Here is a 22,993-nt window from a genome sequence, read left to right on the forward strand (position 1 = left end):
AGTAAAGAGAGCATTACCAGTTGCCAGGATGGCAGAGCGGTCTAAGGCGTTGCGTTCAGGTCGCAGTCTCCCCAGGAGGCGTGGGTTCGAATCACGCCTCAGACAGAGCCAATTGAAAGTACCAAGCAAGAACAAAGCAAACACAGTCAAGAGAGCATTACCAGTTGCCAGGATGGCAGAGCGGTCTAAGGCGTTGCGTTCAGGTCGCAGTCACCCCAGCAGGCGTGGGTTCGAATCCCGCCTCAGATAGAGCCCATTGAAAGTACCAAGCAAGAACAAAATAAACACAGTCAAGAGAGCATTACCAGATGCCAGGATGGAAGAGCGGTCTAAGGCGTTGCGTTCAGGTCGCAGTCACCCCAGCAGGCGTGGGTTCGAATCCCGCCTCAGACAGAGCCCATTGAAAGTACCAAGCAAGAACAAAATAAACACAGTCAAGAGAGCATTACCAGTTGCCAGGATGGAAGAGCGGTCTAAGGCGTTGCGTTCAGGTCGCAGTCTCCCCAGGAGGCGTGGGTTCGAATCCCGCCTCAGACAGAGCCCATTGAAAGTACCAAGCAATATCAAAGCAAACACAGTAAAGAGGGCATTACCAGTTGCCAGGATGGAAGAGCGGTCTAAGGCGTTGCGTTCAGGTCGCAGTCTCCCCAGGAGGCGTGGGTTCGAATCCCGCCTCAGACAGAGCCCATTGAAAGTACCAAGCAAGAACAAAGCAAACACAGTCAAGAGAGCATTACCAGCTGCCAGGATGGCAGAGCGGTCTAAGGCGTTGCGTTCAGGTCGCAGTCTCCCCAGGAGGCGTGGGTTCGAATCCCGCCTCAGACAGAGCCCATTGAAGGTACCAAGCAAGAACAAAGCAAACACAGTCAAGAGAGCATTACCAGCTGCCAGGATGGCAGAGCGGTCTAAGGCGTTGCGTTCAGGTCGCAGTCTCCCCAGGAGGCGTGGGTTCGAATCCCGCCTCAGACAGAGCCCATTGAAGGTACCAAGCAAGAACAAAGCAAACACATCCAAGAGAGCATTACCAGCTGCCAGGATGGCAGAGCGGTCTAAGGCGTTGCGTTCAGGTCGCAGTCTCCCCAGGAGGCGTGGGTTCGAATCCCACCTCAGACAGAGCCCATTGAAAGTACCAAGCAAGAACAAAGCAAACACATTAAAGAGGGCATTACCAGCTGCCAGGATGGCAGAGCGGTCTAAGGCGTTGCGTTCAGGTCGCGGTCTCCCCAGGAGGCGTGGGTTCGATTCCCACCTCAGACAGTGCCCATTGAAAGTACCAAGCAAGAACAAAGCAAACACAGTCAAGAGAGCATTACCAGATGCCAGGATGACAGAGCGGTCTAAGGCGTTGCGTTCAGGTCGCTGTCACGCCAGCAGGCGTGTGTTCGAATCCCACCTCAGACAGAGCCCATTGAAAGTACCAAGCAAGAACAAAATAAACACAGTCAAGAGAGCATTACCAGGTGCCAGGATGGCAGAGCGGTCTAAGGCGTTGCGTTCAGGTCGCAGTCACCCCAGCAGGCGTGGGTTCAAATCCCACCTCATACAGAGCCCATTGAAAGTACCAAGCAAGAACAAAGCAAACACAGTCAAGAGAGCATTACCAGTTGCCAGGATGGCAGAGCGGTCTAAGGCGTTGCGTTCAGGTCGCAGTCACCCCAGCAGGCGTGGGTTCGAATCCCGCCTCAGACAGAGCCCATTGAAAGTACCAAGCAAGAACAAAGCAAACACAGTCAAGAGAGCATTACCAGTTGCCAGGATGGCAGAGTGGTCTAAGGCGTTGCGTTCAGGTCGCAGTCTCCCCAGGAGGCGTGGGTTCGAATCCCACCTCAGACAGAGCCCATTGAAAGTACCAAGCAAGAACAAAGCAAACACAATCAAGAGAGCATTATCAGTTGCCAGGATGGCAGAGCGGTCTAAGGCGTTGCGTTCAGGTCGCGGTCTCCCCAGGAGGCGTGGGTTCGAATCCCACCTCAGACAGAGCCCATTGAAAGTACCAAGCAAGAACAAAGCAAACACAGTCAAGAAAGCATTACCAGATGCCAGGATGGAAGAGCGGTCTAAGGCGTTGCGTTAAGGGCGCGGTCACGCCAGCAGGCGTGGGTTCGAATCCCACCTCAGACAGAGCCCATTGAAAATACCAAGCAAGAACAAAGCAAACACAGTAAAGAGAGCATTACCTGTTGCCAGGATGGCAGAGCGGTCTAAAGCGTTGCGTTCAGGTCGCAGTCTCCCCAGGAGGCGTGGGTTCGAATCACGCCTCAGACAGAGCCCATTGAAAATACCAAGCAAGAACAAAGCAAACACAGTAAAGAGAGCATTACCTGTTGCCAGGATGGCAGAGCGGTCTAAAGCGTTGCGTTCAGGTCGCAGTAACCCCAGGAGGCGTGGGTGTGAATCCCACCTCAGACAGAGCCCATTGAAAGTACCAAGCAAGAACAAAGCAAACACAGTAAAGAGAGCATTACCAGTTGCCAGGATGGCAGAGCGGTCTAAGGCGTTGCGTTCAGGTCGCAGTCTCCCCAGGAGGCGTGGGTTCGAATCACGCCTCAGACAGAGCCAATTGAAAGTACCAAGCAAGAACAAAGCAAACACAGTCAAGAGAGCATTACCAGTTGCCAGGATGGCAGAGCGGTCTAAGGCGTTGCGTTCAGGTCGCAGTCACCCCAGCAGGCGTGGGTTCGAATCACGCCTCAGACAGAGCCCATTGAAAGTACCAAGCAAGAACAAAATAAACACAGTCAAGAGAGCATTACCAGTTGCCAGGATGGCAGAGCGGTCTAAGGCGTTGCGTTCAGGTCGCAGTCACCCCAGCAGGCGTGGGTTCGAATCCCGCCTCAGATAGAGCCCATTGAAAGTACCAAGCAAGAACAAAATAAACACAGTCAAGAGAGCATTACCAGATGCCAGGATGGAAGAGCGGTCTAAGGCGTTGCGTTCAGGTCGCGGTCTCCCCAGGAGGCGTGGGTTCGATTCCCACCTCAGACAGTGCCCATTGAAAGTACCAAGCAAGAACAAAGCAAACACAGTCAAGAGAGCATTACCAGATGCCAGGATGACAGAGCGGTCTAAGGCGTTGCGTTCAGGTCGCTGTCACGCCAGCAGGCGTGTGTTCGAATCCCACCTCAGACAGAGCCCATTGAAAGTACCAAGCAAGAACAAAATAAACACAGTCAAGAGAGCATTACCAGGTGCCAGGATGGCAGAGCGGTCTAAGGCGTTGCGTTCAGGTCGCAGTCACCCCAGCAGGCGTGGGTTCAAATCCCACCTCATACAGAGCCCATTGAAAGTACCAAGCAAGAACAAAGCAAACACAGTCAAGAGAGCATTACCAGTTGCCAGGATGGCAGAGCGGTCTAAGGCGTTGCGTTCAGGTCGCAGTCACCCCAGCAGGCGTGGGTTCGAATCCCGCCTCAGACAGAGCCCATTGAAAGTACCAAGCAAGAACAAAGCAAACACAGTCAAGAGAGCATTACCAGTTGCCAGGATGGCAGAGTGGTCTAAGGCGTTGCGTTCAGGTCGCAGTCTCCCCAGGAGGCGTGGGTTCGAATCCCACCTCAGACAGAGCCCATTGAAAGTACCAAGCAAGAACAAAGCAAACACAATCAAGAGAGCATTATCAGTTGCCAGGATGGCAGAGCGGTCTAAGGCGTTGCGTTCAGGTCGCGGTCTCCCCAGGAGGCGTGGGTTCGAATCCCACCTCAGACAGAGCCCATTGAAAGTACCAAGCAAGAACAAAGCAAACACAGTCAAGAAAGCATTACCAGATGCCAGGATGGAAGAGCGGTCTAAGGCGTTGCGTTCAGGTCGCGGTCACGCCAGCAGGCGTGGGTTCGAATCCCACCTCAGACAGAGCCCATTGAAAATACCAAGCAAGAACAAAGCAAACACAGTAAAGAGAGCATTACCTGTTGCCAGGATGGCAGAGCGGTCTAAAGCGTTGCGTTCAGGTCGCAGTCTCCCCAGGAGGCGTGGGTTCGAATCACGCCTCAGACAGAGCCCATTGAAAATACCAAGCAAGAACAAAGCAAACACAGTAAAGAGAGCATTACCTGTTGCCAGGATGGCAGAGCGGTCTAAAGCGTTGCGTTCAGGTCGCAGTAACCCCAGGAGGCGTGGGTGTGAATCCCACCTCAGACAGAGCCCATTGAAAGTACCAAGCAAGAACAAAGCAAACACAGTAAAGAGAGCATTACCAGTTGCCAGGATGGCAGAGCGGTCTAAGGCGTTGCGTTCAGGTCGCAGTCTCCCCAGGAGGCGTGGGTTCGAATCACGCCTCAGACAGAGCCAATTGAAAGTACCAAGCAAGAACAAAGCAAACACAGTCAAGAGAGCATTACCAGTTGCCAGGATGGCAGAGCGGTCTAAGGCGTTGCGTTCAGGTCGCAGTCACCCCAGCAGGCGTGGGTTCGAATCACGCCTCAGACAGAGCCCATTGAAAGTACCAAGCAAGAACAAAATAAACACAGTCAAGAGAGCATTACCAGTTGCCAGGATGGCAGAGCGGTCTAAGGCGTTGCGTTCAGGTCGCAGTCACCCCAGCAGGCGTGGGTTCGAATCCCGCCTCAGATAGAGCCCATTGAAAGTACCAAGCAAGAACAAAATAAACACAGTCAAGAGAGCATTACCAGATGCCAGGATGGAAGAGCGGTCTAAGGCGTTGCGTTCAGGTCGCAGTCACCCCAGCAGGCGTGGGTTCGAATCCCGCCTCAGACAGAGCCCATTGAAAGTACCAAGCAAGAACAAAATAAACACAGTCAAGAGAGCATTACCAGTTGCCAGGATGGAAGAGCGGTCTAAGGCGTTGCGTTCAGGTCGCAGTCTCCCCAGGAGGCGTGTGTTCGAATCCCGCCTCAGACAGAGCCCATTGAAAGTACCAAGCAATATCAAAGCAAACACAGTAAAGAGGGCATTACCAGCTGCCAGGATGGCAGAGCGGTCTAAGGCATTGCGTTCAGGTCGCAGTCTCCCCAGCAGGCGTGGGTTTGAATCCCGCCTCAGACAGAGCCCATTGAAGCTACCAAGCAAGAACAAAGCAAACACAGTCAAGAGAGCATTACCAGCTGCCAGGATGGCAGAGCGGTCTAAGGCGTTGCGTTCAGGTCGCAGTCTCCCCAGGAGGCGTGGGTTCGAATCCCGCCTCAGACAGAGCCCATTGAAGGTACCAAGCAAGAACAAAGCAAACACATTCAAGAGAGCATTACCAGCTGCCAGGATGGCAGAGCGGTCTAAGGCGTTGCGTTCAGGTCACAGTCTCCCCAGGAGGCGTGGGTTCGAATCCCGCTTCAGACAGAGCCCATTGAAAGTACAGAGCAAGAACAAAGCAAACACAGTCAAGAGAGCATTACCAGTTGCCAGGATGGCAGAGCGGTCTAAGGCGTTGCGTTCAGCTCGCAGTCTCCCCAGGAGGCGTGGGTTCGAATCCCGCCTCAGACAGAGCCCATTGAAAGTACCAAGCAAGAACAAAGCAAACACATTAAAGAGGGCATTACCAGCTGCCAGGATGGCAGAGCGGTCTAAGGCGTTGCGTTCAGGTCGCGGTCTCCCCAGGAGGCGTGGGTTCGATTCCCACCTCAGACAGTGCCCATTGAAAGTACCAAGCAAGAACAAAGCAAACACAGTCAAGAGAGCATTACCAGATGCCAGGATGACAGAGCGGTCTAAGGCGTTGCGTTCAGGTCGCGGTCACGCCAGCAGGCGTGTGTTCAAATCCCACCTCAGACAGAGCCCATTGAAAGTACCAAGCAAGAACAAAGCAAACACAGTCAAGAGAGCATTACCAGGTGCCAGGATGGCAGAGCGGTCTAAGGCGTTGCGTTCAGGTCGCAGTCACCCCAGCAGGCGTGGGTTCAAATCCCACCTCATACAGAGCCCATTGAAAGTACCAAGCAAGAACAAAGCAAACACAGTCAAGAGAGCATTACCAGTTGCCAGGATGGCAGAGCGGTCTAAGGCGTTGCGTTCAGGTCGCAGTCACCCCAGCAGGCGTGGGTTCGAATCCCGCCTCAGACAGAGCCCATTGAAAGTACCAAGCAAGAACAAAGCAAACACAGTCAAGAGAGCATTACCAGTTGCCAGGATGGCAGAGTGGTCTAAGGCGTTGCGTTCAGGTCGCAGTCTCCCCAGGAGGCGTGGGTTCGAATCCCACCTCAGACAGAGCCCATTGAAAGTACCAAGCAAGAACAAAGCAAACACAATCAAGAGAGCATTATCAGTTGCCAGGATGGAAGAGCGGTCTAAGGCGTTGCGTTCAGGTCGCGGTCACGCCAGCAGGCGTGGGTTCGAATCCCACCTCAGACAGAGCCCATTGAAAGTACCAAGCAAGAACAAAGCAAACACAGTCAAGAAAGCATTACCAGATGCCAGGATGGAAGAGCGGTCTAAGGCGTTGCGTTCAGGTCGCGGTCACGCCAGCAGGCGTGGGTTCGAATCCCACCTCAGACAGAGCCCATTGAAAATACCAAGCAAGAACAAAGCAAACACAGTAAAGAGAGCATTACCTGTTGCCAGGATGGCAGAGCGGTCTAAAGCGTTGCGTTCAGGTCGCAGTCTCCCCAGGAGGCGTGGGTTCGAATCACGCCTCAGACAGAGCCCATTGAAAATACCAAGCAAGAACAAAGCAAACACAGTAAAGAGAGCATTACCTGTTGCCAGGATGGCAGAGCGGTCTAAAGCGTTGCGTTCAGGTCGCAGTAACCCCAGGAGGCGTGGGTGTGAATCCCACCTCAGACAGAGCCCATTGAAAGTACCAAGCAAGAACAAAGCAAACACAGTAAAGAGAGCATTACCAGTTGCCAGGATGGCAGAGCGGTCTAAGGCGTTGCGTTCAGGTCGCAGTCTCCCCAGGAGGCGTGGGTTCGAATCACGCCTCAGACAGAGCCAATTGAAAGTACCAAGCAAGAACAAAGCAAACACAGTCAAGAGAGCATTACCAGTTGCCAGGATGGCAGAGCGGTCTAAGGCGTTGCGTTCAGGTCGCAGTCACCCCAGCAGGCGTGGGTTCGAATCCCGCCTCAGATAGAGCCCATTGAAAGTACCAAGCAAGAACAAAATAAACACAGTCAAGAGAGCATTACCAGATGCCAGGATGGAAGAGCGGTCTAAGGCGTTGCGTTCAGGTCGCAGTCACCCCAGCAGGCGTGGGTTCGAATCCCGCCTCAGACAGAGCCCATTGAAAGTACCAAGCAAGAACAAAATAAACACAGTCAAGAGAGCATTACCAGTTGCCAGGATGGAAGAGCGGTCTAAGGCGTTGCGTTCAGGTCGCAGTCTCCCCAGGAGGCGTGGGTTCGAATCCCGCCTCAGACAGAGCCCATTGAAAGTACCAAGCAATATCAAAGCAAACACAGTAAAGAGGGCATTACCAGTTGCCAGGATGGAAGAGCGGTCTAAGGCGTTGCGTTCAGGTCGCAGTCTCCCCAGGAGGCGTGGGTTCGAATCCCGCCTCAGACAGAGCCCATTGAAAGTACCAAGCAAGAACAAAGCAAACACAGTCAAGAGAGCATTACCAGCTGCCAGGATGGCAGAGCGGTCTAAGGCGTTGCGTTCAGGTCGCAGTCTCCCCAGGAGGCGTGGGTTCGAATCCCGCCTCAGACAGAGCCCATTGAAGGTACCAAGCAAGAACAAAGCAAACACAGTCAAGAGAGCATTACCAGCTGCCAGGATGGCAGAGCGGTCTAAGGCGTTGCGTTCAGGTCGCAGTCTCCCCAGGAGGCGTGGGTTCGAATCCCGCCTCAGACAGAGCCCATTGAAGGTACCAAGCAAGAACAAAGCAAACACATCCAAGAGAGCATTACCAGCTGCCAGGATGGCAGAGCGGTCTAAGGCGTTGCGTTCAGGTCGCAGTCTCCCCAGGAGGCGTGGGTTCGAATCCCACCTCAGACAGAGCCCATTGAAAGTACCAAGCAAGAACAAAGCAAACACATTAAAGAGGGCATTACCAGCTGCCAGGATGGCAGAGCGGTCTAAGGCGTTGCGTTCAGGTCGCGGTCTCCCCAGGAGGCGTGGGTTCGATTCCCACCTCAGACAGTGCCCATTGAAAGTACCAAGCAAGAACAAAGCAAACACAGTCAAGAGAGCATTACCAGATGCCAGGATGACAGAGCGGTCTAAGGCGTTGCGTTCAGGTCGCTGTCACGCCAGCAGGCGTGTGTTCGAATCCCACCTCAGACAGAGCCCATTGAAAGTACCAAGCAAGAACAAAATAAACACAGTCAAGAGAGCATTACCAGGTGCCAGGATGGCAGAGCGGTCTAAGGCGTTGCGTTCAGGTCGCAGTCACCCCAGCAGGCGTGGGTTCAAATCCCACCTCATACAGAGCCCATTGAAAGTACCAAGCAAGAACAAAGCAAACACAGTCAAGAGAGCATTACCAGTTGCCAGGATGGCAGAGCGGTCTAAGGCGTTGCGTTCAGGTCGCAGTCACCCCAGCAGGCGTGGGTTCGAATCCCGCCTCAGACAGAGCCCATTGAAAGTACCAAGCAAGAACAAAGCAAACACAGTCAAGAGAGCATTACCAGTTGCCAGGATGGCAGAGTGGTCTAAGGCGTTGCGTTCAGGTCGCAGTCTCCCCAGGAGGCGTGGGTTCGAATCCCACCTCAGACAGAGCCCATTGAAAGTACCAAGCAAGAACAAAGCAAACACAATCAAGAGAGCATTATCAGTTGCCAGGATGGCAGAGCGGTCTAAGGCGTTGCGTTCAGGTCGCGGTCTCCCCAGGAGGCGTGGGTTCGAATCCCACCTCAGACAGAGCCCATTGAAAGTACCAAGCAAGAACAAAGCAAACACAGTCAAGAAAGCATTACCAGATGCCAGGATGGAAGAGCGGTCTAAGGCGTTGCGTTAAGGGCGCGGTCACGCCAGCAGGCGTGGGTTCGAATCCCACCTCAGACAGAGCCCATTGAAAATACCAAGCAAGAACAAAGCAAACACAGTAAAGAGAGCATTACCTGTTGCCAGGATGGCAGAGCGGTCTAAAGCGTTGCGTTCAGGTCGCAGTCTCCCCAGGAGGCGTGGGTTCGAATCACGCCTCAGACAGAGCCCATTGAAAATACCAAGCAAGAACAAAGCAAACACAGTAAAGAGAGCATTACCTGTTGCCAGGATGGCAGAGCGGTCTAAAGCGTTGCGTTCAGGTCGCAGTAACCCCAGGAGGCGTGGGTGTGAATCCCACCTCAGACAGAGCCCATTGAAAGTACCAAGCAAGAACAAAGCAAACACAGTAAAGAGAGCATTACCAGTTGCCAGGATGGCAGAGCGGTCTAAGGCGTTGCGTTCAGGTCGCAGTCTCCCCAGGAGGCGTGGGTTCGAATCACGCCTCAGACAGAGCCAATTGAAAGTACCAAGCAAGAACAAAGCAAACACAGTCAAGAGAGCATTACCAGTTGCCAGGATGGCAGAGCGGTCTAAGGCGTTGCGTTCAGGTCGCAGTCACCCCAGCAGGCGTGGGTTCGAATCACGCCTCAGACAGAGCCCATTGAAAGTACCAAGCAAGAACAAAATAAACACAGTCAAGAGAGCATTACCAGTTGCCAGGATGGCAGAGCGGTCTAAGGCGTTGCGTTCAGGTCGCAGTCACCCCAGCAGGCGTGGGTTCGAATCCCGCCTCAGATAGAGCCCATTGAAAGTACCAAGCAAGAACAAAATAAACACAGTCAAGAGAGCATTACCAGATGCCAGGATGGAAGAGCGGTCTAAGGCGTTGCGTTCAGGTCGCGGTCTCCCCAGGAGGCGTGGGTTCGATTCCCACCTCAGACAGTGCCCATTGAAAGTACCAAGCAAGAACAAAGCAAACACAGTCAAGAGAGCATTACCAGATGCCAGGATGACAGAGCGGTCTAAGGCGTTGCGTTCAGGTCGCTGTCACGCCAGCAGGCGTGTGTTCGAATCCCACCTCAGACAGAGCCCATTGAAAGTACCAAGCAAGAACAAAATAAACACAGTCAAGAGAGCATTACCAGGTGCCAGGATGGCAGAGCGGTCTAAGGCGTTGCGTTCAGGTCGCAGTCACCCCAGCAGGCGTGGGTTCAAATCCCACCTCATACAGAGCCCATTGAAAGTACCAAGCAAGAACAAAGCAAACACAGTCAAGAGAGCATTACCAGTTGCCAGGATGGCAGAGCGGTCTAAGGCGTTGCGTTCAGGTCGCAGTCACCCCAGCAGGCGTGGGTTCGAATCCCGCCTCAGACAGAGCCCATTGAAAGTACCAAGCAAGAACAAAGCAAACACAGTCAAGAGAGCATTACCAGTTGCCAGGATGGCAGAGTGGTCTAAGGCGTTGCGTTCAGGTCGCAGTCTCCCCAGGAGGCGTGGGTTCGAATCCCACCTCAGACAGAGCCCATTGAAAGTACCAAGCAAGAACAAAGCAAACACAATCAAGAGAGCATTATCAGTTGCCAGGATGGCAGAGCGGTCTAAGGCGTTGCGTTCAGGTCGCGGTCTCCCCAGGAGGCGTGGGTTCGAATCCCACCTCAGACAGAGCCCATTGAAAGTACCAAGCAAGAACAAAGCAAACACAGTCAAGAAAGCATTACCAGATGCCAGGATGGAAGAGCGGTCTAAGGCGTTGCGTTCAGGTCGCGGTCACGCCAGCAGGCGTGGGTTCGAATCCCACCTCAGACAGAGCCCATTGAAAATACCAAGCAAGAACAAAGCAAACACAGTAAAGAGAGCATTACCTGTTGCCAGGATGGCAGAGCGGTCTAAAGCGTTGCGTTCAGGTCGCAGTCTCCCCAGGAGGCGTGGGTTCGAATCACGCCTCAGACAGAGCCCATTGAAAATACCAAGCAAGAACAAAGCAAACACAGTAAAGAGAGCATTACCTGTTGCCAGGATGGCAGAGCGGTCTAAAGCGTTGCGTTCAGGTCGCAGTAACCCCAGGAGGCGTGGGTGTGAATCCCACCTCAGACAGAGCCCATTGAAAGTACCAAGCAAGAACAAAGCAAACACAGTAAAGAGAGCATTACCAGTTGCCAGGATGGCAGAGCGGTCTAAGGCGTTGCGTTCAGGTCGCAGTCTCCCCAGGAGGCGTGGGTTCGAATCACGCCTCAGACAGAGCCAATTGAAAGTACCAAGCAAGAACAAAGCAAACACAGTCAAGAGAGCATTACCAGTTGCCAGGATGGCAGAGCGGTCTAAGGCGTTGCGTTCAGGTCGCAGTCACCCCAGCAGGCGTGGGTTCGAATCACGCCTCAGACAGAGCCCATTGAAAGTACCAAGCAAGAACAAAATAAACACAGTCAAGAGAGCATTACCAGTTGCCAGGATGGCAGAGCGGTCTAAGGCGTTGCGTTCAGGTCGCAGTCACCCCAGCAGGCGTGGGTTCGAATCCCGCCTCAGATAGAGCCCATTGAAAGTACCAAGCAAGAACAAAATAAACACAGTCAAGAGAGCATTACCAGATGCCAGGATGGAAGAGCGGTCTAAGGCGTTGCGTTCAGGTCGCAGTCACCCCAGCAGGCGTGGGTTCGAATCCCGCCTCAGACAGAGCCCATTGAAAGTACCAAGCAAGAACAAAATAAACACAGTCAAGAGAGCATTACCAGTTGCCAGGATGGAAGAGCGGTCTAAGGCGTTGCGTTCAGGTCGCAGTCTCCCCAGGAGGCGTGTGTTCGAATCCCGCCTCAGACAGAGCCCATTGAAAGTACCAAGCAATATCAAAGCAAACACAGTAAAGAGGGCATTACCAGCTGCCAGGATGGCAGAGCGGTCTAAGGCATTGCGTTCAGGTCGCAGTCTCCCCAGCAGGCGTGGGTTTGAATCCCGCCTCAGACAGAGCCCATTGAAGCTACCAAGCAAGAACAAAGCAAACACAGTCAAGAGAGCATTACCAGCTGCCAGGATGGCAGAGCGGTCTAAGGCGTTGCGTTCAGGTCGCAGTCTCCCCAGGAGGCGTGGGTTCGAATCCCGCCTCAGACAGAGCCCATTGAAGGTACCAAGCAAGAACAAAGCAAACACATTCAAGAGAGCATTACCAGCTGCCAGGATGGCAGAGCGGTCTAAGGCGTTGCGTTCAGGTCACAGTCTCCCCAGGAGGCGTGGGTTCGAATCCCGCTTCAGACAGAGCCCATTGAAAGTACAGAGCAAGAACAAAGCAAACACAGTCAAGAGAGCATTACCAGTTGCCAGGATGGCAGAGCGGTCTAAGGCGTTGCGTTCAGCTCGCAGTCTCCCCAGGAGGCGTGGGTTCAAATCCCGCCTCAGACAGAGCCCATTGAAAGTACCAAGCAAGAACAAAGCAAACACAGTCAAGAGAGCATTACCAGTTGCCAGGATGGCAGAGCGGTCTAAGGCGTTGCGTTCAGGTCGCAGTCTCCCCAGGAAGCGTGGGTTCGAATCCCACCTCAGACAGAGCCCATTGAAAGTACCAAGTAAGAACAAAGCAAACACATTCAAGAGAGCATTACCAGTTGCCAGGATGGCAGAGCGGTCTAAGGCGTTGCGTTCAGGTCGCAGTCTCCCCAGGAGGCGTGGGTTCGAATCCCACCTCAGACAGAGCCCATTGAAAGTACCAAGCAAGAACAAAGCAAACACATTAAAGAGGGCATTACCAGCTGCCAGGATGGCAGAGCGGACTAAGGCGTTGCGTTCAGGTCGCGGTCTCCCCAGGAGGCGTGGGTTCGATTCCCACCTCAGACAGTGCCCATTGAAAGTACCAAGCAAGAACAAAGCAAACACAGTCAAGAGAGCATTACCAGATGCCAGGATGACAGAGCGGTCTAAGGCGTTGCGTTCAGGTCGCGGTCACGCCAGCAGGCGTGTGTTCGAATCCCACCTCAGACAGAGTCCATTGAAAGTACCAAGCAAGAACAAAATAAACACAGTCAAGAGAGCATTACCAGGTGCCAGGATGGCAGAGCGGTCTAAGGCGTTGCGTTCAGGTCGCAGTCACCCCAGCAGGCGTGGGTTCAAATCCCACCTCATACAGAGCCCATTGAAAGTACCAAGCAAGAACAAAGCAAACACAGTCAAGAGAGCATTACCAGTTGCCAGGATGGCAGAGCGGTCTAAGGCGTTGCGTTCAGGTCGCAGTCACCCCAGCAGGCGTGGGTTCGAATCCCACCTCAGACAGAGCCCATTGAAAGTACCAAGCAAGAACAAAATAAACACAGTCAAGAGAGCATTACCAGGTGCCAGGATGGCAGAGCGGTCTAAGGCGTTGCGTTCAGGTCGCAGTCTCCCCAGGAGGCGTGGGTTCGAATCACGCCTCAGACAGAGCCCATTGAAAGTACCAAGCAGGAACAAAGCAAACACAGTAAAGAGAGCATTACCAGTTGCCAGGATGGCAGAGCGGTCTAAAGCGTTGCGTGCAGGTCGCAGTAACCCCAGGAGGCGTGGGTGCGAATCCCACCTCAGACAGAGCCCATTGAAAGTACCAAGCAAGAACAAAGCAAACACAGTCATGAGAGGATTACCAGTTGCCAGGATGGCAGAGCGGTCTAAGGCGTTGCGTTCAGGTCGCAGTCTCCCCAGGAGGCGTGGGTTCGAATCCCGCTTCAGACAGAGCCCATTGAAAGTACCAAGCAAGAACAAAGCAAACACAGTCAAGAGAGGATTACCAGTTGCCAGGATGGCAGAGCGGTCTAAGGCGTTGCGTTCAGGTCGCAGTCTCCCCAGGAGGCGTGGGTTCGAATCCCGCCTCAGACAGAGCCCATTGAAAGTACCAAGCAAGAACAAAGCAAACACAGTCAAGAGAGCATTACCAGTTGCCAGGATGGAAGAGCGGTCTAAGGCGTTGCGTTCAGGTCGCAGTCTCCCCAGGAGGCGTGGGTTCGAATCCCACCTCAGACAGAGCCCATTGAAAGTACCAAGTAAGAACAAAGCAAACACATTCAAGAGAGCATTACCAGTTGCCAGGATGGCAGAGCGGTCTAAGGCGTTGCGTTCAGGTCGCAGTCTCCCCAGGAGGCGTGGGTTCGAATCCCACCTCAGACAGAGCCCATTGAAAGTACCAAGCAAGAACAAAGCAAACACATTAAAGAGGGCATTACCAGCTGCCAGGATGGCAGAGCGGTCTAAGGCGTTGCGTTCAGGTCGCGGTCTCCCCAGGAGGCATGGGTTCGATTCCCACCTCAGACAGTGCCCATTGAAAGTACCAAGCAAGAACAAAGCAAACACAGTCAAGAGAGCATTACCAGATGCCAGGATGACAGAGCGGTCTAAGGCGTTGCGTTCAGGTCGCGGTCACGCCAGCAGGCGTGTGTTCGAATCCCACCTCAGACAGAGCCCATTGAAAGTACCAAGCAAGAACAAAATAAACACAGTCAAGAGAGCATTAGCAGGTGCCAGGATGGCAGAGCGGTCTAAGGCGTTGCGTTCAGGTCGCAGTCACCCCAGCAGGCGTGGGTTCGAATCCCACCTCAGACAGAGCCCATTGAAAGTACCAAGCAAGAACAAAGCAAACACAGTCAAGAGAGCATTACCAGTTGCCAGGATGGCAGAGCGGTCTAAGGCGTTGCGTTCAGGTCGCAGTCACCCCAGCAGGCGTAGGTTCGAATCCCACCTCAGACAGAGCCCATTGAAAGTACCAAGCAAGAACAAAATAAACACAGTCAAGAGAGCATTACCAGGTGCCAGGATGGCAGAGCGGTCTAAGGCGTTGCGTTCAGGTCGCAGTCTCCCCAGGAGGCGTGGGTTCGAATCACGCCTCAGACAGAGCCCATTGAAAGTACCAAGCAAGAACAAAGCAAACACAGTAAAGAGAGCATTACCAGTTGCCAGGATGGCAGAGTGGTCTAAAGCGTTGCGTGCAGGTCGCAGTAACCCCAGGAGGCGTGGGTGCGAATCCCACCTCAGACAGAGCCCATTGAAAGTACCAAGCAAGAACAAAGCAAACACAGTCAGGAGAGGATTACCAGTTGCCAGGATGGCAGACCGGTCTAAGGCGTTGCTTTCAGGTCGCAGTCTCCCCAGGAGGCGTGGGTTCGAATCCCGCTTCAGACAGAGCCCATTGAAAGTACCAAGCAAGAACAAAGCAAACACAGTCAAGAGAGCATTACCAGTTGCCAGGATGGCAGAGCGGTCTAAGGCTTTGCGTTCAGGTCGCAGTCTCCCCAGGAGGCGTGGGTTCGAATCCCGCCTCAGACAGAGCCCATTGAAAGTACCAAGCAAGAACAAAGCAAACACAGTCAAGAGAGCATTACCAGTTGCCAGGATGGCAGAGCGGTCTAAGGCGTTGCGTTCAGGTCGCAGTCTCCCCAGGAGGCGTGGGTTCGAATCCCACCTCAGACAGAGCCCATTGAAAGTACCAAGTAAGAACAAAGCAAACACATTCAAGAGAGCATTACCAGTTGCCAGGATGGCAGAGCGGTCTAAGGCGTTGCGTTCAGGTCGCAGTCTCCCCAGGAGGCGTGGGTTCGAATCACGCCTCAGACAGAGCCCATTGAAAGTACCAAGCAAGAACAAAGCAAACACAGTAAAGAGAGCATTACCAGTTGCCAGGATGGCAGAGTGGTCTAAAGCGTTGCGTGCAGGTCGCAGTAACCCCAGGAGGCGTGGGTGCGAATCCCACCTCAGACAGAGCCCATTGAAAGTACCAAGCAAGAACAAAGCAAACACAGTCATGAGAGGATTACCAGTTGCCAGGATGGCAGACCGGTCTAAGGCGTTGCTTTCAGGTCGCAGTCTCCCCAGGAGGCGTGGGTTCGAATCCCGCTTCAGACAGAGCCCATTGAAAGTACCAAGCAAGAACAAAGCAAACACAGTCAAGAGAGCATTACCAGTTGCCAGGATGGCAGAGCGGTCTAAGGCTTTGCGTTCAGGTCGCAGTCTCCCCAGGAGTTGTGGGTTCGAATCCCGCCTCAGACAGAGCCCATTGAAAGTACCAAGCAAGAACAAAGCAAACACAGTCAAGAGAGCATTACCAGTTGCCAGGATGGCAGAGCGGTCTAAGGCGTTGCGTTCAGGTCGCAGTCTCCCCAGGAGGCGTGGGTTCGAATCCCACCTCAGACAGAGCCCATTGAAAGTACCAAGTAAGAACAAAGCAAACACATTCAAGAGAGCATTACCAGTTGCCAGGATGGCAGAGCGGTCTAAGGCGTTGCGTTCAGGTCGCAGTCTCCCCAGGAGGCGTGGGTTCGAATCCCACCTCAGACAGAGCCCATTGAAAGTACCAAGCAAGAACAAAGCAAACACATTAAAGAGGGCATTACCAGCTGCCAGGATGGCAGAGCGGTCTAAGGCGTTGCGTTCAGGTCGCGGTCTCCCCAGGAGGCGTGGGTTCGATTCCCACCTCAGACAGTGCCCATTGAAAGTACCAAGCAAGAACAAAGCAAACACAGTCAAGAGAGCATTACCAGATGCCAGGATGACAGAGCGGTCTAAGGCGTTGCGTTCAGGTCGCGGTCACGCCAGCAGGCGTGTGTTCGAATCCCACCTCAGACAGAGCCCATTGAAAGTACCAAGCAAGAACAAAATAAACACAGTCAAGAGAGCATTACCAGGTGCCAGGATGGCAGAGCGGTCTAAGGCGTTGCGTTCAGGTCGCAGTCACCCCAGCAGGCGTGGGTTCGAATCCCACCTCAGACAGAGCCCATTGAAAGTACCAAGCAAGAACAAAGCAAACACAGTCAAGAGAGCATTACCAGTTGCCAGGATGGCAGAGCGGTCTAAGGCGTTGCGTTCAGGTCGCAGTCACCCCAGCAGGCGTGGGTTCGAATCCCACCTCAGACAGAGCCCATTGAAAGTACCAAGCAAGAACAAAATAAACACAGTCAAGAGAGCATTACCAGGTGCCAGGATGGCAGAGCGGTCTAAGGCGTTGCGTTCAGGTCGCAGTCTCCCCAGGAGGCGTGGGTTCGAATCACGCCTCAGACAGAGCCCATTGAAAGTACCAAGCAAGAACAAAGCAAACACAGTAAAGAGAGCATTACCAGTTGCCAGGATGGCAGAGCGGTCTAAAGCGTTGCGTGCAGGTCGCAGTAACCCCAGGAGGCGTGGGTGCGAATCCCACCTCAGACAGAGCCCATTGAAAGTACCAAGCAAGAACAAAGCAAACACAGTCATGAGAGGATTACAAGTTGCCAGGATGGCAGAGCGGTCTAAGGCGTTGCGTTGAGAGCATTACGAGGTGCCAGGATGGCAGAGCGGTCTAAGGCGTTGCATTCAGGTCGCGGTCACGCCAGCAGGCTTGGGTTCGAATCCCACCTCAGACAGAGCCCATTGAAAGTACCAAGCAAGAACAAAGCAAACACAGTCAAGAGAGCATTACCAGTTGCCAGGATGGCAGAGCGGTCTAACGCGTTGCGTTCAGGTCGCGGTCACGCCAGCAGGCGTGGGTTCGAATCCCGCCTCAGACAGAGCCCATTGAAAGTACAAAGCAAGAACAAAATAAACACAGTCAAGAGAGCATTACCAGTTGCCAGGATGGAAGAGCGGTCTAAGGCGTTGCGTTCAGGTCGCAGTCTCCCCAGGAGGCGTGGGTTCGAATCACGCCTCAGACAGAGCCCATTGAAAGTACCAAGCAAGAACAAAGCAAACACAGTCAAGAGAGCATTGCCAGGTGCCAGGATGGTAGAGCGGTCTAAGGCTTTGCGTTCAGGTCGCATTCTCCCCAGGAGGCGTGGGTTCGAATCCCGCCTCAGACAGAGCCCATTGAAATTACCAAGCAAGAATCAAGCAAACACAGTCAAGAGAGTATTACCAGCTGCCAGGATGGCAGAGCGGTCTAAGGCGTTGCGTTCAGGTCGCAGTCTCCCCAGCAGGCGTGGGTTCGAATCCCGCCTCAGACAGAGCCCATTGAAAGTACCAAGCAAGAACAAAGCAAACACAGTCAAGAGAGCATTACCAGCTGCCAGGATGGCAGAGCGGTCTAAGGCGTTGCGTTCAGGTCGCAGTCTCCCCAGGAGGCGTGGGTTCGAATCCCGCCTCAGACAGAGCCCATTGAAGGTACCAAGCAAGAACAAAGCAAACACAGTCAAGAGAGCATTACCAGCTGCCAGGATGGCAGACCGGTCTAAGGCGTTGCGTTCAGGTCGCAGTCTCCCCAGGAGGCGTGGGTTCGAATCCCGCCTCAGACAGAGCCCATTGAAAGTACCAAGCAACAACAAAGCAAACACATTCAAGAGAGCATTACCAGATGCCAGGATGGCAGAGCGGTCTAAGGCGTTGCGTTCAGGTCGCAGTCTCCCCAGGAGGCGTGGGTTCGAATCCCGCCTCAGACAGAGCCCATTGAAAGTACCAAGCAAGAACAAAGCAAACACAGTCAAGAGAGCATTACCAGTTGCCAGGATGGCAGAGCGTTCTAAGGCGTTGCGTTCAGGTCGCAGTCTCCCCAGGAGGCGTGGGTTCGAATCCCGCCTCAGACAGAGCCCATTGAAAGTACCAAGCAACAACAAAGCAAACACATTCAAGAGAGCATTACCAGATGCCAGGATGGCAGAGCGGTCTAAGGCGTTGCGTTCAGGTCGCAGTCTCCCCAGGAGGCGTGGGTTCGAATCCCGCCTCAGACAGAGCCCATTGAAAGTACCAAGCAAGAACAAAGCAAACACAGTCAAGAGAGCATTACCAGTTGCCAGGATGGCAGAGCGTTCTAAGGCGTTGCGTTCAGGTCGCAGTCTCCCCAGGAGGCGTGGGTTCGAATCCCGCCTCAGACAGAGCCCATTGAAAGTACCAAGCAAGAACAAAGCAAACACAGTCAAGAGAGCATTACCAGTTGCCAGGATGGCAGAGCGGTCTAAGGCGTTGCGTTCAGGTCGCAGTCTCCCCAGGAGGCGTGGGTTCGAATCACGCCTCAGGCAAGCCAATTGAAAGTACCAAGCAAGAACAAAGCAAACACAGTCAAGAGAGCATTACCAGTTGCCAGGATGGCAGAGCGGTCTAAGGCGTTGCGTTCAGGTCGCAGTCACCCCAGCAGGCGTGGGTTCGAATCACGCCTCAGACAGAGCCCATTGAAAGTACCAAGCAAGAACAAAATAAACACAGTCAAGAGAGCATTACCAGTTGCCAGGATGGAAGAGCGGTCTAAGGCGTTGCGTTCAGGTCGCAGTCACCCCAGCAGGCGTGGGTTCGAATCCCGCCTCAGATAGAGCCCATTGAAAGTACCAAGCAAGAACAAAATAAACACAGTCAAGAGAGCATTACCAGTTGCCAGGATGGAAGAGCGGTCTAAGGCGTTGCGTTCAGGTCGCAGTCACCCCAGCAGGCGTGGGTTCGAATCCCGCCTCAGACAGAGCCCATTGAAAGTACCAAGGAAGAACAAAATAAACACAGTCAAGAGAGCATTACCAGTTGCCAGGATGGAAGAGCGGTCTAAGGCGTTGCGTTCAGGTCGCAGTCTCCCCAGGAGGCGTGGGTTCGAATCCCGCCTCAGACAGAGCCCATTGAAAGTACCAAGCAAGAACAAAGCAAACACAGTAAAGAGAGCATTACGAGTTGCCAGGATGGCAGAGCGGTCTAAGGCGTTGCGTTCAGGTCGCAGTAACCCCAGGAGGCGTGGGTTCGAATCCCGCCTCAGACAGAGCCCATTGAAAGTATCAAGCAAAAACAAAGCAAACACAGTCAAGAGAGCATTACCAGCTGCCAGGATGGCAGAGCGGTCTAAGGCGTTGCGTTCAGGTCGCAGTCTCCCCAGGAGGCGTGGGTTAGAATCCCGCCTCAGACAGATCCCATTGAAATTACCAAGCAATAACAAAGCAAACACAGTCACGAGAGCATTACCAGTTACCAGGATGGCAGAGCGGTCTAAGGCGTTGCGTTCAGGTTGCAGTCTCCCCAGCAGGCGTGGGTTCGAATCCCGCCTCAGACAGAGCCCATTGAAGGTACCAAGCAAGAACAAAGCAAACACAGTCAAGAGAGCATTACCAGCTGCCAGGATGGCAGAGCGGTCTAAAGCGTTGCGTGCAGGTCGCAGTAACCCCAGGAGGCGTGGGTTCGAATCCCGCCTCAGACAGAGCCCATTGAAAGTACCAAGCAATATCAAAGCAAACACAGTAAAGAGGGCATTACCAGTTGCCAGGATGGCAGAGTGGTCTAAAGCGTTGCGTGCAGGTCGCAGTAACCCCAGGAGGCGTGGGTGCGAATCCCACCTCAGACAGAGCCCATTGAAAGTACCAAGCAAGAACAAAGCAAACACAGTCATGAGAGGATTACCAGTTGCCAGGATGGCAGACCGGTCTAAGGCGTTGCTTTCAGGTCGCAGTCTCCCCAGGAGGCGTGGGTTCGAATCCCGCTTCAGACAGAGCCCATTGAAAGTACCAAGCAAGAACAAAGCAAACACAGTCAAGAGAGCATTACCAGTTGCCAGGATGGCAGAGCGGTCTAAGGCTTTGCGTTCAGGTCGCAGTCTCCCCAGGAGTTGTGGGTTCGAATCCCGCCTCAGACAGAGCCCATTGAAAGTACCAAGCAAGAACAAAGCAAACACAGTCAAGAGAGCATTACCAGTTGCCAGGATGGCAGAGCGGTCTAAGGCGTTGCGTTCAGGTCGCAGTCTCCCCAGGAGGCGTGGGTTCGAATCCCACCTCAGACAGAGCCCATTGAAAGTACCAAGTAAGAACAAAGCAAACACATTCAAGAGAGCATTACCAGTTGCCAGGATGGCAGAGCGGTCTAAGGCGTTGCGTTCAGGTCGCAGTCTCCCCAGGAGGCGTGGGTTCGAATCCCACCTCAGACAGAGCCCATTGAAAGTACCAAGCAAGAACAAAGCAAACACATTAAAGAGGGCATTACCAGCTGCCAGGATGGCAGAGCGGTCTAAGGCGTTGCGTTCAGGTCGCGGTCTCCCCAGGAGGCGTGGGTTCGATTCCCACCTCAGACAGTGCCCATTGAAAGTACCAAGCAAGAACAAAGCAAACACAGTCAAGAGAGCATTACCAGATGCCAGGATGACAGAGCGGTCTAAGGCGTTGCGTTCAGGTCGCGGTCACGCCAGCAGGCGTGTGTTCGAATCCCACCTCAGACAGAGCCCATTGAAAGTACCAAGCAAGAACAAAATAAACACAGTCAAGAGAGCATTACCAGGTGCCAGGATGGCAGAGCGGTCTAAGGCGTTGCGTTCAGGTCGCAGTCACCCCAGCAGGCGTGGGTTCGAATCCCACCTCAGACAGAGCCCATTGAAAGTACCAAGCAAGAACAAAGCAAACACAGTCAAGAGAGCATTACCAGTTGCCAGGATGGCAGAGCGGTCTAAGGCGTTGCGTTCAGGTCGCAGTCACCCCAGCAGGCGTGGGTTCGAATCCCACCTCAGACAGAGCCCATTGAAAGTACCAAGCAAGAACAAAATAAACACAGTCAAGAGAGCATTACCAGGTGCCAGGATGGCAGAGCGGTCTAAGGCGTTGCGTTCAGGTCGCAGTCTCCCCAGGAGGCGTGGGTTCGAATCACGCCTCAGACAGAGCCCATTGAAAGTACCAAGCAAGAACAAAGCAAACACAGTAAAGAGAGCATTACCAGTTGCCAGGATGGCAGAGCGGTCTAAAGCGTTGCGTGCAGGTCGCAGTAACCCCAGGAGGCGTGGGTGCGAATCCCACCTCAGACAGAGCCCATTGAAAGTACCAAGCAAGAACAAAGCAAACACAGTCATGAGAGGATTACAAGTTGCCAGGATGGCAGAGCGGTCTAAGGCGTTGCGTTGAGAGCATTACGAGGTGCCAGGATGGCAGAGCGGTCTAAGGCGTTGCATTCAGGTCGCGGTCACGCCAGCAGGCTTGGGTTCGAATCCCACCTCAGACAGAGCCCATTGAAAGTACCAAGCAAGAACAAAGCAAACACAGTCAAGAGAGCATTACCAGTTGCCAGGATGGCAGAGCGGTCTAACGCGTTGCGTTCAGGTCGCGGTCACGCCAGCAGGCGTGGGTTCGAATCCCGCCTCAGACAGAGCCCATTGAAAGTACAAAGCAAGAACAAAATAAACACAGTCAAGAGAGCATTACCAGTTGCCAGGATGGAAGAGCGGTCTAAGGCGTTGCGTTCAGGTCGCAGTCTCCCCAGGAGGCGTGGGTTCGAATCACGCCTCAGACAGAGCCCATTGAAAGTACCAAGCAAGAACAAAGCAAACACAGTCAAGAGAGCATTGCCAGGTGCCAGGATGGTAGAGCGGTCTAAGGCTTTGCGTTCAGGTCGCATTCTCCCCAGGAGGCGTGGGTTCGAATCCCGCCTCAGACAGAGCCCATTGAAATTACCAAGCAAGAATCAAGCAAACACAGTCAAGAGAGTATTACCAGCTGCCAGGATGGCAGAGCGGTCTAAGGCGTTGCGTTCAGGTCGCAGTCTCCCCAGCAGGCGTGGGTTCGAATCCCGCCTCAGACAGAGCCCATTGAAAGTACCAAGCAAGAACAAAGCAAACACAGTCAAGAGAGCATTACCAGCTGCCAGGATGGCAGAGCGGTCTAAGGCGTTGCGTTCAGGTCGCAGTCTCCCCAGGAGGCGTGGGTTCGAATCCCGCCTCAGACAGAGCCCATTGAAGGTACCAAGCAAGAACAAAGCAAACACAGTCAAGAGAGCATTACCAGCTGCCAGGATGGCAGACCGGTCTAAGGCGTTGCGTTCAGGTCGCAGTCTCCCCAGGAGGCGTGGGTTCGAATCCCGCCTCAGACAGAGCCCATTGAAAGTACCAAGCAACAACAAAGCAAACACATTCAAGAGAGCATTACCAGATGCCAGGATGGCAGAGCGGTCTAAGGCGTTGCGTTCAGGTCGCAGTCTCCCCAGGAGGCGTGGGTTCGAATCCCGCCTCAGACAGAGCCCATTGAAAGTACCAAGCAAGAACAAAGCAAACACAGTCAAGAGAGCATTACCAGTTGCCAGGATGGCAGAGCGTTCTAAGGCGTTGCGTTCAGGTCGCAGTCTCCCCAGGAGGCGTGGGTTCGAATCCCGCCTCAGACAGAGCCCATTGAAAGTACCAAGCAACAACAAAGCAAACACATTCAAGAGAGCATTACCAGATGCCAGGATGGCAGAGCGGTCTAAGGCGTTGCGTTCAGGTCGCAGTCTCCCCAGGAGGCGTGGGTTCGAATCCCGCCTCAGACAGAGCCCATTGAAAGTACCAAGCAAGAACAAAGCAAAC

This window comes from Idiotropiscis lumnitzeri, unplaced genomic scaffold (assembly GCF_059441095.1).
Source record: "Idiotropiscis lumnitzeri isolate Australia: NSW breed Sydney's pygmy pipehorse unplaced genomic scaffold, RoL_Ilum_1.0 HiC_scaffold_29, whole genome shotgun sequence".
Classification (NCBI taxonomy): domain Eukaryota; kingdom Metazoa; phylum Chordata; class Actinopteri; order Syngnathiformes; family Syngnathidae; genus Idiotropiscis; species Idiotropiscis lumnitzeri.